The sequence below is a fragment of the Macaca nemestrina genome, chromosome 10 (assembly GCF_043159975.1).
Source record: "Macaca nemestrina isolate mMacNem1 chromosome 10, mMacNem.hap1, whole genome shotgun sequence".
In the NCBI taxonomy this organism is placed as follows: domain Eukaryota; kingdom Metazoa; phylum Chordata; class Mammalia; order Primates; family Cercopithecidae; genus Macaca; species Macaca nemestrina.
Genome location: NC_092134.1, coordinates 14,365,942 through 14,383,129, shown reverse-complemented (window position 1 = coordinate 14,383,129; position 17,188 = coordinate 14,365,942). Strand labels below are relative to the sequence as shown.

The following is a 17,188-nucleotide window of genomic DNA, read 5'->3' as shown; positions in this document are numbered from 1 at the left end:
TGTATTAAAAATAAGTGAACAGAAGTAAAAGGAGGGTTTGGGGGCAAAGAAGTAACATATCAGACTTGGTTATACACAGGGGAATCTGGGAGTGTTGCTGTGAGATGTGTGGAATGGGGAAAAACTGAAGGCAGAAGGAGCAGCTTAGGAATAGGGTTTCTGAACACGGATAATTAGAGTAAAGGCTACGTGAATATCTGTCTTCCTGCTGCAGTGATTTACCTGCACAGAGGTAAACCTAGAAATAGCAGCCCCATTCCTCACTTGAGAAGGCCTCTGCCAAACTGACCACCCAGTGCTTTCACTCGTGGGGGATATGACTGAAAATGTTTTTAGCCTTGGCTCCAGACACTAGAGACAGTTTTTGTGTGCCTCAGTTTACCCACTTGGAAAACGGAAATTCAATGCCGATGATGGCTATTTCACAGAGATTCAGGAAGAAAATGCATGGAAATAGACTTTTTAAAGTTACAGTCATCAACCTGATGTTAAGGTTTTACTGTACCTTGAGCAACACGCAACAGCAGAAAGCACTCACGTAAACTTCAGCTTCATGATTGATTCTTTGTATCTTAATTTTGTAAATTTAAAATTTCAGATATTAAAGGATGAGGTAGTGGAGGGAGAGTTTCTTGTGTTGTTGTTTCCATGGTGACCAACTTGCAGGCATTAACTGCTGGCTGAAATACAGATAAGTAAGGAAAAGATGGCAAAGTGGCCGGATATGGTGGCTCACGCCTATAATCCCAGCACTTTGGGAGGCCAAGGTGGAAGGATTGTTTGAGCACAGGAGTTCAAGACCCGCTGCGGCAACATAGGGAGACCCTGTCTCAACAAAAAAAAAAAGTAAAAAATTAGCCCTGTGTGATGGTGCATGCCCATGGTCCCAGCTCCTTGGGAGGCTGATGTGGGAGGATCACTTCACCTCAGGAGGCTGAGACTGCAGTGAGCTGGGATCATGCCACTGCATTCCAATCAGGGTGACAGAACAAGACCCTGTCTCTAAAATAAAAAATGGCAAAGTGCTTTGCACAGTGCCGGGAACATAGTAGACAATCACCACTTCTATTAAAGCAGCATAGACATAGAGGCTGTCATGAAGAGCATGATGGGAAATTCTCCTCCCCTTTGGAATGTTTCAGCCTATTTTGAGATTTAAAATGTTTCTAAAGCAGGGAAACTTTAAGGGATAAGACTTGGACGAGAAGTCTAATTTGTGGATTTCCCCTTATTCTAAGCCAACTGCACCATGGAGCTTCACCTATCCCAGTTTCTTTGTGTCTGGTTTAAGATACCTTTGCCTACCTCAAGCTCAAGATATACTTCTATATAGTCTCTAGAAGTTTCATCGTGTTTCCGTTCACATGGAGATCTACAATGCACCTGGAATTGATTTTGTATATAACATGAGGTAGAGACCAAGATTCAAATTTGCCCATGTGGATGGCCAATTGACCCAAAACCTTTCATTGAGAAAGCCATTGTTTCTCCATCGGTCTCCAATGGCACCTTTTTTATAAATCAAGTGTCCCTAGGTTGGGCACAGTGGCTCATGCCTGTAATCCCAGCACCTTGGGAGGCCAAGGTAGGAGGATTATTTGAGGCCAGGGGTTTGAGACCAGCCTAGGCAACATAAGGAGACCCCCGTCTCTATAAAAAATTAAATAATTAGCTGGGCTTGGTGGCATCTACCTATAGTCCCAGCTACCTGGAAGGCTGAGGCAGGAGCATCACTTGAGCCTGGGAGGTCAAGGCTACAGTGAGCCACGATCACACCACTGCACTCTAGCCTGGGCAACAGAGCAAGACCCTGCCTCAAAAAAAAAATAAAATAAAATAAAGTGTCTCTATGTGTGAGGGGTTTGATTCTGAGCTCTTTATGCCGTTCCACTGGTCTATTTTTTTTTTTTCTGTATCAAAGCGTGCTCCTTTAATTACTCTGGCTTTATTATAACTCCTGATATCCAGTCATGAAAATCATCTGACTTTGTTCTTCTTTGTGATAATCTTGGCTTTTGATTTTCCACACATATTTCAGAATCACCTTGTAAATTTCCACTAAAACAAAAACTTGCTGGGGTTTTCATTCTGATTACAGTGTCTATATCAATTTGGGGAGGATTGATGTCCTAACAGTATTGATTTTTTTTCACAATAACCCTGTGCAGTAGGTTCTGTTGTTATCCCACTTGACAAATACATTCCTCCTGTGTAGCCGGGGCACAGGAATGTGAATGAATCCTGTGGTCTACCAAGGAAGAAGAGTGGGCACGGTTTGCCCCTCCTGGAAGATATATTTTATCATTGACTTTGTTTAGAATTATTGGCTCATGACAGTAATATAAAGCACACTGATTGTAGTCAGTACGATTATATTGCTTTAAAAATTTTTTTTCTTTTTTTCTTTTTTTTTTTTTGAGACAAGGTCCCATTCTGTCACTCAGGCTGAAGTGCAGTGGCACGATCATGGGTCACTGCTGCCTTGACCTCCTAGGCTCAGGTGATCCTACTGCCTCAGCCTCCTGAGTAGCTGGGAACCACAGGTGTGCACCACCATGCCTGGCTAATTTTTGAAGCATGTGTAGGGATGGAGTCTCCTTATGCTGCCCAAGCTGGTCTTGAACTCCTGGGTTCAATCTATCCTTCCACCTCAGCCTCCCAAAATTCTGGGATTACAGGCGTGAGCCACCGTGGCCAGCCCTTTTGCATTTTTACTAATCATGCACCTGTCACTCTTTGCACCTGGGGCAGGCTGGTCCCACTGCCCTTAATGTGCCACAAACCTAATCTCACCAATTTGATTAACCAATGAAAGACATCAATCTGAAAGTGAGAAGCACAGGTAGGTAAATACAAGTGGTGTCATTTTTTGGGGGGTGAGCATGGTGGAAGACACACTCAGCTTTTCAGGGGGAGCAATGGCAAGGGAGTTGTGATATAAATGACCATAAATGGCCTCTGTATATTAACCCCAAGTTGGCCTCTGTATATTGGCCCTTAGTTGTTTATTTTTTCACTGTAGGCTGAGACCTATTAGGTAAAAAGCCCAAGAAACGAAATTCCAATTTTTGCACATCCAATTGTTTTAGAAATAGCCCAAACAGATTTCCAGTCATTTAGAGGCTATGCTGGAAAACCTCAGCTCTTAGCCATTGATAAGGAAGGGCCTTGTAGTTATGAGGCCCCAGGCCACTGCTGCCCTTTGGAGCTCTCTGACTCAGAGACTCCCTACTGTGTTAATGAGCCCCATCATCTAGACAAATAACCCTGCTGTCTGATCCCCTTTCTTCAAGGAGCCCCCTTGCCCTCCTCTCCTCTGGATGTCTCCTGCTGTGAGGACTTCACCTGTCATGCAGCCACATTCAAGCACTGCTCAATAATGCTTGTGGTGTATTACTGCCTCTGCTGGTCATATCTTTTTCCTTGATCAGCTTCGAAATGGAAACCCCTAACAGAGGTGGTGTTTAAAACAGTTAAACTGAGGTGTCTGTAGCATAGTGGCAGCAGTTGTCCTTGCTGAAGTGTTGCAGGTTAGATTTCATTCCTGACAATACAGCAGTCCCCCTTTATCCTCGGGGGATATGTTCCAAGACCCCCAGTGGATTCCTGAAATCACAGATAGTACTGTACCTGATTGCCATCCCTTGGAAGACATTTCTGTTCATGTCTTCCACCCACAAATGTAATGCATTTTCCTTCTTAACTAAGCACTTATCACGCACTGTAGCCATGACTTTTGCTGTCTAAGATACGATAGCAAAACTCGCATGAATTCCTTTTTCCTTTTTCACAATTTCACGGATAGAAGATTCGTTCTTACTGTAGATCTTAGCAACCTCAGCATATGATTTTTTTTTTCTTCCGTCATTAAGTCGAGAACTTTCACCTTTTTTACATTAAGGAAGCATTTTGGCATATCCAAATTGCTAGCATCACCGCTCTTGTGCTTTGGGGCCATTATTAAGTAAAATAAAGGTTACTTGAACACAAGCACTGCAATACTGTGACAGTCGATCTGATGACCTAGATGGCTACTAAGTGACTGACAGGTGGGGATGCTGGACAAAGGGAGGATTCCCGTGCCGGATGAGACAGAACAAGATGCCTGGAGATTTTATCATGCTATTCCATGCCTCCCCAATCCAGTTCATTTGTTGCCATCTTTCTCTACTGCATGCCAACCCAGATTTCCAGCATACCAAATCTTGCCCAGCTCACACACGCCAGACACCTCCTTGTCCAGAGCCAAGGTTTAGAGAAATAGCAACTAGGATTCTGTTGTAGAACTGGAGTGTAATGAATGGTGTCTCCCTTTGTAGTGGCCCCTCCCTTAATGATTCCACGTGTTCAGGAGCCCTTGAGCTCCCCCGTCCATTTGGCCAGTGTTCAATGACATCATGCAGAAGGAACCAGCATGCTGCGGGCTAAAGGACCCCAATAACTCATTCTGTGGATGCGAGAAATCAGCTAGACCTTCCCCAGAAAGGCATCCTCATCCGAGGTACCATTAGTAATGCTGCTATTTGCAATCATAATAAAAATAAAAGTAATAGGAAAATCACATAGAGGCAATTCTGCTGCCTACTGGATTTTTAATTTTCTTGAGGATGCCAGAGGCAATCTTGGGCCCATTATATCTAAATGAGGCACATTATAAAAGGCTTGCAAAGTCCAAACTGCTTTTACAGTCATTAATTAGCCAGACTTCTAAATAGGCCCATAAGATTAAGCTTGGGTATGGTCTCTGGTCTCTAGAATGGGCTGTAGTATCCAGGGAAGTCAAATATCAGTTGTTCAGTCATTATCTGCCCATCTTTCTTATCTCAGTTCTAATCAGATGTTGCCTTTTTGGGGTGTTGAAAGAGGGAGACTCTATATAACCAAACACCTGATGAGAATGCTCTGAATTTCCCTGCAAGGCTGTGGGCAGTGTGGGCACAGGGGCTGATGGTGTTATCTTAGTTCCTATACACACAGCGTCTTGTGCTCAGTAGGTGTATCAGCCAGCCTTCCTGGTGGCAAGTGAAAGGAATTTCACTCTGGTTTTCTTCACCTAAAAGAAAACATGCAGGAAGGATTTGGGGGTGCATGAAATGAATGAATGAGAAGCTGAAGAATCAGGTTTGCAAGACAATAAGCACCAGGAATTCCAGCAAATGTCCAGCAGCGGGAATGGTGTGGTTCATGACTTTAACCATCTTCAGGTACTTGCTCAAGATTCTGAGCCCATAGAGAGAGCACCTGGTTCAGTGAATCTGAGTCTCTGTCCCACCGCTTATGGCTTTCATAGTGGCAAGGGGCACTCATCCACAACCATTCCCAGTGGGAGAGTTTCCAAAATGGAGATCCACGTGCCAACAGTTCAGGAGGAGTTGTTTACTGGATAGCCTCCATGACAAATGTCTCTGGTCCAGTGTGGTTAGTAAATGTTACTTGTTGAATTCAATTTGCTACTTATCTTCCTTTGGATAGAATGAGGTGTCTCTCCAGGAAGGAAAAAATAAGAAAATGTGATTTTTTTTCCCTCTGGGTGTGGACCAGAGAGAGGTTTCTGATGTACCAAGAATTATACTAAATATGGCCTATACATTGTCCTCACAACCTATAAGGTAGGAACTATTTATATCCCCAGTTTACAATGAGGCTCACATGGATGAAGTCACTTGCTCAAGGACACAGGTGGAGCACAGGTTCAAACTTAGATCTGTCAGTTTCCAAAATTCATGCTCTTAACTATTCCATGGACTTCCTCCTCCCACTTCTGATTCGGGGCAGGACAAATCTTAAAAAGACAAAAGGGCTCCCAGCTCTACAAATTTAATAGAGACCTGACTGAATGAACGGACATATCTAAAAGGAATTATAAATAGCTGTTAGCAGGGAGTGATGAGCCTGGGAAACAGAGAAAGGAGATGATGGCCAGGTGTGTTCAATAGTGTTCAGGGAATGGGAGGCCATGGGCCATGAGGCTCTGCGCGAAACCTTATCCTCTGGCTGGCAGGTGCATTTGTGTAGTGGACACAAACGGCATCAAGCGGCCCTATAAAGACCATCCCCCTTGCTCTAGATCCAATCTTAACTGGTAGTTTTCTGAGGAGAAACTGAGTTTTAGTGGTACCAGTTTTCCGAGAAGAATGCTGACAAGGGGACCCAAGTGTCCAACCCACTTCAAAGTTTTATTGGAAAGTGATACCTTTGAATCCACATATTATATACCAGTCTCCTGAATTTGGAAATCACCAGAAAGCAGTAGATAAAATAGTAAACATTTTTATAAATTGGGATACCAGGGATCGGATTCCAGCTGAGTGACTGTGAGCAAGCTCTTTGCCTTACCCTGGTTAATCTTCCCCATCAGTAGAATCTGATGGTATCGAGAGTATATCCCTGTATCCAAACTCATCAAATTATATACATTAAATATGTGCAGTTTTAAAATGTCAATTATACTTTAGTAAAGTTATTAATGCAAAATAAGAATAGGAATAATTATGGTTCATATGTGGTATATCCACAGTGTTGGACCAAAACTCTAAGTCTTTTCTCTCAGCAGGTGCAGTACTCATTCTAAATTAGTAAATTGACACTCTGGTTTTATTCCTCGGCCTTGTGGACATGGTCGATATGCATTCACAATGCATTGGAAGATCTGCCCTCCATGTGCTGACTCATTCAGCTGTAATCCTGCAAGGTCAAGTTCTGTCCCCAGACCACAGAGCACCTGCTATGTATCATGAATGTCTTCAAGTGCTGGATATTGAATCTGATCAGAAACCTGAGGGGTTATTCATGTGGATATTCAGGAGAAGAGTAGTCAATTTTTTTAAAATGTTATGAGTACATAGGTGTTTGTTCTAGTATTATTCATTAGACTGGTATATATTTCATAAATACTACTTTACATCTATTCAACATTTAAAAAATGATTTAAAACAGAGCATTTCAGTCGGGGAGAAAAGCAAGTGGAAAGGTCCTGAGGTGAAAGATAGCTTGGCAGAGTGGAGGAAGTCCAAGGAAGCCAATATTTTTAGAGAGCAGAAAGAGAGGGTTAGAAGAGGAGGTGAGAGAGGTTCAGAGAGACCAGCTCATGTGGGACATTGTAGGCTCAGGTGAGGATCTAGCTTTCCTTCTGAATGTACTGGGAACCACTGCAGGATTCTGAGTGGAGGAGTGACATGATCTGACTTATGTTTGGACAGGATCCATCTGGCTATCTGTGGAGTATAGACTGTAGAGCAGAGAGACCAGTGAGGTGGTCACTGCAAAGACCCAGGTGAGAGGTGATGGAGGACCAGACCAGGGTGGTGGCAGTGGACATGGGGAGAAGTGGTCAGATCCTGGGTATACCTTGCAAGAAGAGCTAGCAGGATGCTCTGACTACTCACCTCTGGAGAGAGAGTGGAAGGAGACCAGCCAAGGATGGTATTATGGTATGTATATATATATAGAAGTCCTAACCCTCAATACCTCAGAATGTGACCTTCTTTGAAAATACAGGTTTTGCAGAAGTAATTAGTTATGGTGAAGTCATACGTATGGCAGGTGTCCTCATAAGAAGACAGCCATGGGGAGGCACAGAGATACAGGGTGAATGCCAACTGAAGAGGGAGGCAGAGACTAGAGTGATGCATTTGCAAGCTAAGGATTGCTGGAAGCTACCAAAAGCTAGGAGAGACGCGTGGAACAGATTCTCCCTTAGAAACTTGGGGAGTAACCAGTCCTGCCGTTCCCTTGATCTCAGACAGCTCGACTCCAGAACAGGGAGACAATTTCTGTTGTTCGAAGAAACCCAGTTTGTGGTAGTTTGTTATAGGAGCCCTAGGAAAGTAGTAGAGATGATCTGAAGGTTTGAACTTGAGCAACTACAAGGTTATGGTTGCCATTGAATAAGGTAAGGAACACTAGATAAGGTTCTCCATAGAGAGGGTAAATGGGCAATTGTATGCATGTGTGATTCTGGGTTTACCAGATAGATTAGGTTTATTCCTATAGAACAGAGTTTCTCAGTCATGGCATTAACTATGTTTGAAGCCAGATAATTATTTGTCATGCAGGTCTGTCCTATGCATTGTAGGATGTGTTGGCAGCATCCCTGGCCTCTATTATACAGATGCTAGTAACACCAGCCACCCTACCCAAGTCATTACAATAAAAAAAGTCTTCAGTCATTGATATCCTTTAGGAGGTGTTTTAGTCCACTTGGGCTGCAGTAACAAAATAACCTTAGATTAGGTAATTTATAAACAGCAGAAATTCATTGCTCACAATTTGGGAGGCTGGGAAGTCCAAGATCAAGGGACCAGCAGATTTAGTGTCTGGTGAGTGCTCTCTCTTTCTCTCCCTTTGAGACAGGGTCCTGCTCTATTGCCCAGGCTGGTGTGCAGTGGTATGATCATGGTTCACTGCAGCTTTGACCTCCCAGGCTCAAGCAATCCTCCCACCTCAGCTTCCTGAGCAGCTGGGACTACATGAGTGTGACACCATGCCTGGCTAATTTTTTAACCTTTGTACAGAGACAGGGTCTTCCCCTCTTGCCTAGGCTGGTCTTGAACTCCTGGGCTTAAGCAATCCTCCAGACTCTGCCTCCCAAAGTGCCGGCATTACAGGTGGGCTTTCTTCTTCAAAGAAGGCATTTCCCTCTGGTAGAAGAAGCAAGCAAACTCCCTCAAACTTCTTTCATAAGGACACAAATTACATTTATAAGGGCAGAGCCCTCATAGCCTAATCACCTCCTAAAGACCCAACCTCTTAATACCACCACATTGGGGATAAAGTTCAACATATTAATTTGAGGGGGGTGGGGCACAAACATTCATATCATAGCAGGGGACAAAATTGTTCTTGGTTAAGAACTATTGTTATAGAAAACCTCCTGGAGCTTGGCTGGGCTTGGTGGCTCATGCCTGTAATCCTAGCACTTTGGGAGGCCAAGGTGGGCAGATTGCCAGAGCTCAGGAGTTCGAGACCAGTCTGTGCAACATGGTGAAACCCCATCTCTAATAAAAATACAAAAAGTTAGCTGGGTGTGGTGGCACTCACCTGTAGTCCCAGCTTGGGGGGCTGAGGTGGGAGAATTGCTTGAGCCCAGGAGGCGGAGGTTGCAATGAGCCAAGACACACCACTGCACTCCAGCTTGGTGACAGAGCGAGACTCTGACTCCAACAAAAAAAAAGGAAAGACAGAAAGACAGAAAGAAAGAAAGAAGGGAGGGAGAGAGGGAGGGAGGGAAGGAAGGAAGGAAGGAAGGAAGGAAGGAAGGAAGGAAGGAAGGAAGGAAGGAAGGAAGGAAGGAAGGAAGAAGAAGAAACAAAGAAAGAAAGAAAGAAAAAAAAATTCCCAGAGCCTAAACTTACTAAAACTTGAATCTTTATTCGTCTGTGGGTTCCTCAACTTGCTGTTTCACTGGAAGTTCTCGTGAGAGCCTCCTTTCAGTTTGAGCCAATTAATACCATCTTGTCATATTCATTTAATTGTTTATCATGTCTTTACATCTTTACATTCTAGAGTCTAACTCCACGAGGGCAAGGATTTTGCTTGTCTTGTTCCCAAATGTATCTGTCTCAAAAAAAAAAAAAAAAAAAAAGATTGACTGGAACAATATTGGTGGAAAAGGTTCTGAACTATAGAATGCTGCACACATGAAAGCCACACTAGACATTTCCTGTCTGGCTCATTTAGGTGTCTCTGCAAGTAATTCAGAAAGGATTTTTTGAACCAATTTTTAAAAATTATTCTTGAGTTACACAGGTTACACATGGCTATATTCTTCATTTTTAAAAAAATTAAAACATTATAAATAAAGATAAGAGCTCTTTTAATTTTTTATTTTTTTGTTTTTTATTTTTTTGATTTTTTGATTTTATTTTTTAATTTATTTTTAAATTTTTTAAATTTTTTAAATTTTTTAATTTAAATTTTTTTTTATTATACAGATAAGAACTCTTTTAACCATCTCCTCAATCTTTGTTCCTTTCCCACCTCCTTCCTCTGGAATGTATCCTTCCACACCTTTCTCTGTGTTGTAAAGTGTCCATAGAAAATATGTAGGGCTGGGTACAGTGGCTCACACCTATAATCCCAGCACTTTGGGAGGCCAAGGGGAAGAATCACTTGAGGCCTGGAGTTTGAGAGCAGCCTGGGCAACATAGTGAGACCCCCATCTTTATTTTAAAAAATCACAAATAATAAATAAATAAGGAAAACATAAGCATTATTTCACCTGTGTTTTTGTATGTACAAACGTAAATCATATCACATTGTATGTATCATATTGAAATTTGCTTTTTTTAAATTCAAAAGTATGTTGTTAAAATCCTTGAAAAATAGTATAGTTTTTGGAACTAGATGACCTGGGTTTGAATGTCCTGTGTACTCATGTGACCTTGGGCACATTATTTAACATCTTGGTGCCTCAATTGTTCTGTAAGCATAATTTGGGAACCTCTCCAAGAACTGTTGTAAGGATTAAACTGTTTATTGTGGACAGGCACTTAGGAGAGTTTCTAGAGCATCCCTGCCCCTGGACAACTGTGCATGGATATTATTATCTATCTGACAGAGGACGTGGTCCCTTTGCTGCTACAAAGTATTTCACAGTGTGGTTATTTCCCCATAGATGGATATTAGATCATTTCCCATGTTTTGGCTATTACAAGCAACTCAGTGTTGAAAACCTTTGTGTAGCTCTCATTGTGCACATCCATCTACATTTTTCTCTAGGATAGATGGACATTTTTCTCTAGGATAGGAAAGAAATTTCTGGATCCTAGGGCACATGCATTTTTTAGTTTTAATAAATATTGCCAAACAGCCCCCCAAAAGGGCTGAACCAAGGTACACCTCTATCTGTAGACTGTGAGGATGAAATTCTTACCAGGTTGAATCTGCGTTTTTGGATAAACCTAACCCCTCTCGTGTTCATTAAGCCACAACTGTTTTCAGAGCTCAGTTGACATCTCTGGCTGCATTCCTCTTCATTTTTCCAACTTTGTGTCCTCAAGCAGCTCCTTGCTGTTGTTTTCCTTCCTGACTCTTGTTTAATGCGGCCAAGTGCTTTTGGAATCCAGGGTAATAATGGCAGACAACGTGCGGCGGGTATGCGAAATTGGAGGTGCTGAATATAGCGTTTGTAAGGAGTCTTTGGCATGATTTCAGCCTGAAATGGAGCACTTTGCACTCAGCCTAAATTGCCTCAATTGCACCTGGCATGCTGGGTAGAGGTGGTGCAGCTCATGCAGGCTGAATATTTCTCCGGAACAGAATGGTCTGTCTTCCCCAGCCTTGGAAGCAGGACACCAGCTTACCACGGAGATAAGACCGAAACCTAGCTTTGGACTTGAAACAGCACTTTCCTTTCAAACCCTACAGATGTCAGCAAAAGGCCCTTTTGTTGGTAACCTCGGGGGGTGGTAATTCCTTAATGTAGAGAATAGAAAAATTTGGTCATTTAGGGCCTTGACTGACCATCGTAAAATCCACTTCATTTATTCATGATCATTTTGGGAGAAGTGTAAGATTTGCAAATCAGAACTGAAAAGATTCTCCAAAAATTCCAAATAAGCACCTTAGCAGCTCCCTTGGAGGAGAAGATGAATTTAAAGCGATCATATATTTTCATTTTTTCACCAAAAGTTTACCCCCCAGCAACCTTTCATCATGATGATTGTGTTTAGTCAACTATCAGCTGGGGTGACTGTTTTGTTCTACTTGCTCTCCCTGCCTGGAAAAAAAAAAGGGCTTTGAAATAAATTTCTGGAATAGTTCTTGGCATTCAAATGCTAATGGGATAGTGAGGCAAAGCGTCGGACACTAAATGTTTACATTAAAATGGAAATATGTAATCGATTTTTCCAATAAGGTCTCCTATTCACTGTTAAAATATACTTTATGAGACTAAAAACAAAACAACCACAAAAAAATCACCCTCTGTAAGTAATATTGGCTGAGGCAGCAACTTCTTGGTGAGCTACAGCCCAGACCAGGTATAGAGATAATTGTTTCCAATACTGCATCAGTACACACCATTGTCCTTGTTATAATAAAAAGAAAAGGAGATTTATTTCTTAGCTAGGCATGGGATTATTATCATTATAGGCACTTTCTTTTCTTTTTTCTTTTTCTTTTTGTTTTGAGACGGAGTCTCACTCTGTCACTGAGGCTGGAGTGCGGTGGCGCAATCTCGGCTCACCGCAACCTCCACCTCTAGGGTTCAAGCGATTCTCCTGCCTCAGCCTCCATAGTAGCTGGGACTACAGGCGCCTGCCACCACGCCTGGCTAATTTTTGTATTTTTATTAGAGACAGAGTTTCATCATATCGGCGAGGTTGGTCTCAAACTCCTGATTCGTGATCTACTTGCCTAAGGCCAAAGTGCTGGGATTACAGGCATGAGCCACCGCGCCAGGCATTGTAGGTACTTTTGTAATGGGGGTGATTACTGAGTAAAATAATACCTTCTTTTTAGGTGCCTTTCTCCAACCCCCCTACCCTCAAAAAGTTGATCTTTCAAAATGATAATGTTGAAATTGTTTTAGTCTATTTATTTGACCATTGCCAGATGGTTTGAGAAAAAGTAGATTAAACAATAGCGTTTTGGAGCTTGAGAGATGTAAACTGGAATTGAAGCTCTGCCATTTCCTGTCTGTGCAGCTTAGGGTCTCTTTGAGCCTCAGTCGCCACATCTGAAAAATGTTGCTCAGGCTGAAAGAAGCGCTGGATTACCAGAAAATACGGAAAAGAAAGCCCACTTTAGATAACAATTCAAAACATCTTCCTATTATGGGCACAAGATATCAATAATAAAATGAACTAATGTTTATCTGTGTTCATTATATGCCAGTCACTGTTTAAAAGCTATTTGTATTAACAAATGTAATTCTTCTAATAACCTTATTAAGTAGATACTATTATTAGGTAGGTACTTATTGTCAGTTTTAAATATGCTGGTTAACTTATTCAAACAAACATTTACTGAATGTGTTTGCATTTCTCAGCAAAACAGGATTAGTTGATTTATTCATTAAAATATATATTGCGTACCTACTGTGTACCAGGCACATATAATTCTGGGGATATATTGGTGAGCAAAATTAGACAGTCTTTGCTCTCAGAGAAATTAGCGTCTTGCCTACAACCATACCGCCCTGAATGTGCCCGATCTCATCTAATCTTGGAAGCTAAGCAGGACTGGGCCTGGTTAGTACTTGGATGGGAGAAATTAGAGTCTGGGTAAAAAGGTAGATTGTATTCAGTTTCTCTAAAAAATGGTGAATTGTTATAAAGTGAACAAAATGTGAAGGACACAGGGACTTGCTCCTGTAAGAGAAGCTTATAAAGACATCTGTTGTAGAGTGGGAAAGTGACTTGGGTGCTGAGATCTAAAGGAGATGCCGGAATTGATTAAATAAGAAACAGAGCATAGGTGGGTGTGTTCCAGGCAGTGGGAGCAGCCCTTGCATAGGCCCCAGAGTGGGAGGAACATGGTTTGTGAGAGAGAGCCCCAGTTTAACCCATTTCCATCTCTCTTTCCCATGCTGGAAAGTGAAGAGGATCGGCACATTTTTCCAGCACATGAATTAAGAGGGCCATTGTGCTGTTGTCTGGTAAAGAGGAAAAGGTGTGTTATAAGATGTGGAATCATGACCATAACTCACTTTCATTCGAAAATGTCTTTCCGGGGCTCTTGCCAATGTCTCTATGCTTCCCTAGAAGCTGAGGAACCCAAGTCAAGGTAAAGAGAAGAAGGAATCTCTGTGAATGAAGCCTAAAGAACCAATATGGCAGCTCAATATGCCACGAGCTACAGAGAAAGCCTTGAGGGGAGCTGTTGTCTCAGCATCGTGGAACAGGTGCGTGACACAGTACATGAATGATGGAGACAGCACCATGTAATCGCCTGACAGATGTTCTGGGATCTTATTACACTGTGTTAGACTTGGTCAGGAGCATCTCAAAATTTCAATTCCTCCCATGGGTGGGGAGTGTGTGTGCACACACCCGTGACTGAAAGTATGCCAAGTGTTCTAAGCCTCCTGAAACAAACTGGAATAGAAGTGTGAAATTTTGTAACTGTGATGGTTACTGATACTCTCCTTCTCAGCAGAGCCAGAAATATTCTTGTTAAAATGCCCTGTGTTCTACCAACAAAAGTGGCACTGTGTGTTGAATGTTGCCAGCCTTAAAGGCCTTCCTCAGCTCTGTGTGTGTGTGTGTGCATGCACGTGTGCCCACACATGCATGCATGAGGGTAAACACTAGACATAGAGATGGGGAAATGTATCCGATTTGGAAAAGATCTCAGAAATTGCCACTGTAGCCTGTATAATTGAGGAAAAAAACCATGAAATTCTTGTATTTTACCCAATAATTACCACAAGGACAGTCTCTGTTATACTTCCCACCCTCATCTGGCCTTCTTGCTACCTGGTAAGTCAATTAGATCCCATAACTTTTCCATCTCCATGGGCTGTTAAAATAGCCTAGTTACTGGTCCATGTTTTTCTATTTTTTATTGTATTAAAATGTAACATAAAATTTATCTTAACTATTTTTAAGTGTACAGTTCTGTGGGATTAAGCACATATCACTGTCCAAATATCACTACCATCCATCTCAAGAACCCTATTCATCATGCAAAACTGACTCTGTGCTCATTAAATAACTCCCTACTCCCTTTCTCCCCAAATCCCTGGTAACCTTCATTCTATTTTCTGTCTTTGTGAATTTGACCATTCTCAGCACTTCATAGGTAAGTGAAATCATGAACTATTTGTCTTTTTGTGACTGCCTTATTTCACTCAGCATAATGTTCTCAAGGCTCATCCATATTGTAGCATGTGTCAGAATTTCTTTTCTTTTCTTTCATTTTCCTTCTTTTTTTTTTTTTTTTTTTTTTGAGACAGAAGTCTTGCCCTTTTGCCCATGCTTGAGTGCAATGGTGTGATCGCAGCTCACTGCAGTCTCAACCTCCTGAGCTCACGTGATCCTCCTGCCACAGCTTCCCAAGTAGCTGGGACCACAGATACACGCCACCATGCCTGGCTATTTTTAACATTTTTTTGCAGAGATGGGGTGTTGCCACATTGCCTATATTGGTTTTGAACTCCTGGCTCCAGCAATCTTCCTGCCTCAGCCTCCCAAAGTGCTGGGATTGCAGCATGAGCCACTGCACCTGACTCTTTCTTTTTTTAAGGCTAAATAATAGTCAAATATGTATACATTCCACATTATGCCTATCCATTCATCAATTGATGGACTCTCGGGTTGCTTCCATATATTAGCTATTGTGAATAATGCTGCTGTGAATATGGGTGTACAAATAGCTTGAGATCCTTCTTTCGCTTCTTTTGGGAACATGCCCAGAAGTGGGATTGCAGATATAACTCTTTTTTGTAGGAACTACCGTACTGTTTTCCACAGTGGTTGTACCATTTTATATTCCCACCAACCATGCACAAGGGTCCCAATTTTACAATCCGGTCCATTTTTAAACTTCAGTTTTATATTCACTTCCAAGTTCCCCCTTTCAGTTCTCCAGCATTGGCTGGGCTGGCAAGGTTGGTCTGGCCTGCTCTCTTCCTGCTTCCCACACACTTTCCACACACTTTCCTGCTTCTTTTCCGCTATGTTAAAGTGGGAAGGAGGATGGGGAGAAGAGGACATTTCCTCATGACATTGTCCTTGGCGAGCTGATCGTTTTCCTCTCTGTTGTCTCCACATGGGAGCACCTCTGTGCTGGGAGTTAGGGCTGCTGCTTCTGCTGGTCATTTCCACTGATCTGGCTTCATTGTCCATAAACTCAGTGTGGTAGGTGGAGGCCCCAGTAGACTTTCCTGGTAATGAATTCAATCTTTACAAAGTGTCATTGCTTTTCTTCCTACTGAGCCTCAAGAGCTATATATTTATGTTAATTTCTTGTCTGAGGATTTCTATATCATGTGGGGAGTATAAAAATCACCCACATGCCATGATATGTGCATGCTTGGGGTTCCAATTTCTTACAGGAGACTTTTTTCCCCATTGTAGTAATGCCCCAAGCTGTATCCCTTTAAGACTTTTTTTTTTTTTAAGAGACAAGGTCTTGCTCTGTTGCTCAGGCTGGAGTATAGTGGTGCAATCATAGCTCACTGTGTCTTCAAACTCCTGGGCTCAAGTGATCCTCCCACCTAAGCCCCCTGAGTAACTAGGACAACAGGCATGCACCACCATACCCAGCTAATTTTATTTTCTATAGAGATGGGGTCTCACTATGTTGCCCAGGCTGGGAGTTTTTTGGGGTTTTTTTGTTGTTGTTGTTTTTGTTTTTAAGCTGCAATGTTTCCCAGGGTGTGTCTGATGGCTTACCTTCAGCCTACCTTAGGTGCTTGCTTCTGCTTCTCTGTGTAGGAGCTATCTTGGGTTTCACAGGAGCTTTTCTGGCTGAGTTCTGGTACAGTGTGGAAACACAAGGGAAGTTGATACCCTCAGAGCAACACTCAACATTTGGGGGATGAGAGTTTGTGGATAAATGTGCCATCCCCCACCTGAGGTGGAATGATTCCTAAGTGAGTTCTACACAGTCTCCCAGAAGTCCCCAGCAGGACTGAACCTCAATTGCCCACGACAGTGACTTGCTTATTATGAACCCATTACTGACTTTTTTCTCTTTTCCTCTCTTTCTTCCCCTATTTCCTCACTATGCTTCCTGGGATCACCTCCTGAATAAACTAGCTGAATCCAAATCTTTGTTTCAGAGTCTGCTTTGGGGAAACCCAGACTGAAACACCCACCAAGAGCCCAGACTTATCTGTGCTGGTGGGAAACCTTTCTGCTTCTGTTCCCTTTGAGAGACCCCACTTTATGCAACAGTCTCACATTTGGTTTCCCTCTTTGCAGAGCCCCAAATCCATGTCCCCTGTTGCCATAGTGACATTGGAACTCCAGCCCTCAGCCTCTTGGAGCTTGTGTTCGGTGTCTGGACTCTCCTGGGTTGCCCTGGTCTCAGTTGGAGTTCACCCACATAATATTTAGTTCTTTTGGTTTTACTTTTGACCCTTTGGGGTGTTCTTTCGCTTGAGCCTGGCTCTCCATTACTTAATTATTTCTAATAGCATTTTTGTGGCATTGGGGTTGTCTATGCCCATCAATGGGTCGTGTTCCCAAGAGTCGAAGTCTTTCAATCAGCAGTGTGGTTGGATGATTCTATTCACTGG

General features: G+C 42.5%; 1 long non-coding RNA gene across 1 annotated transcript; it reads right to left on the bottom strand.

The window, feature by feature from the left end:
* Nucleotides 1-459: 459 nt before the first annotated feature.
* Nucleotides 460-16,917, bottom strand: LOC112428795 (uncharacterized). Its single transcript, XR_003020846.2, has 3 exons — nt 16,766-16,917; nt 16,341-16,422; nt 460-680 (listed from the first exon to the last, which is right to left on the bottom strand). It is a non-coding gene; the product is annotated as an uncharacterized lncRNA (long non-coding RNA).
* Between the last annotated feature and the right edge of the window lie 271 nt (nt 16,918-17,188).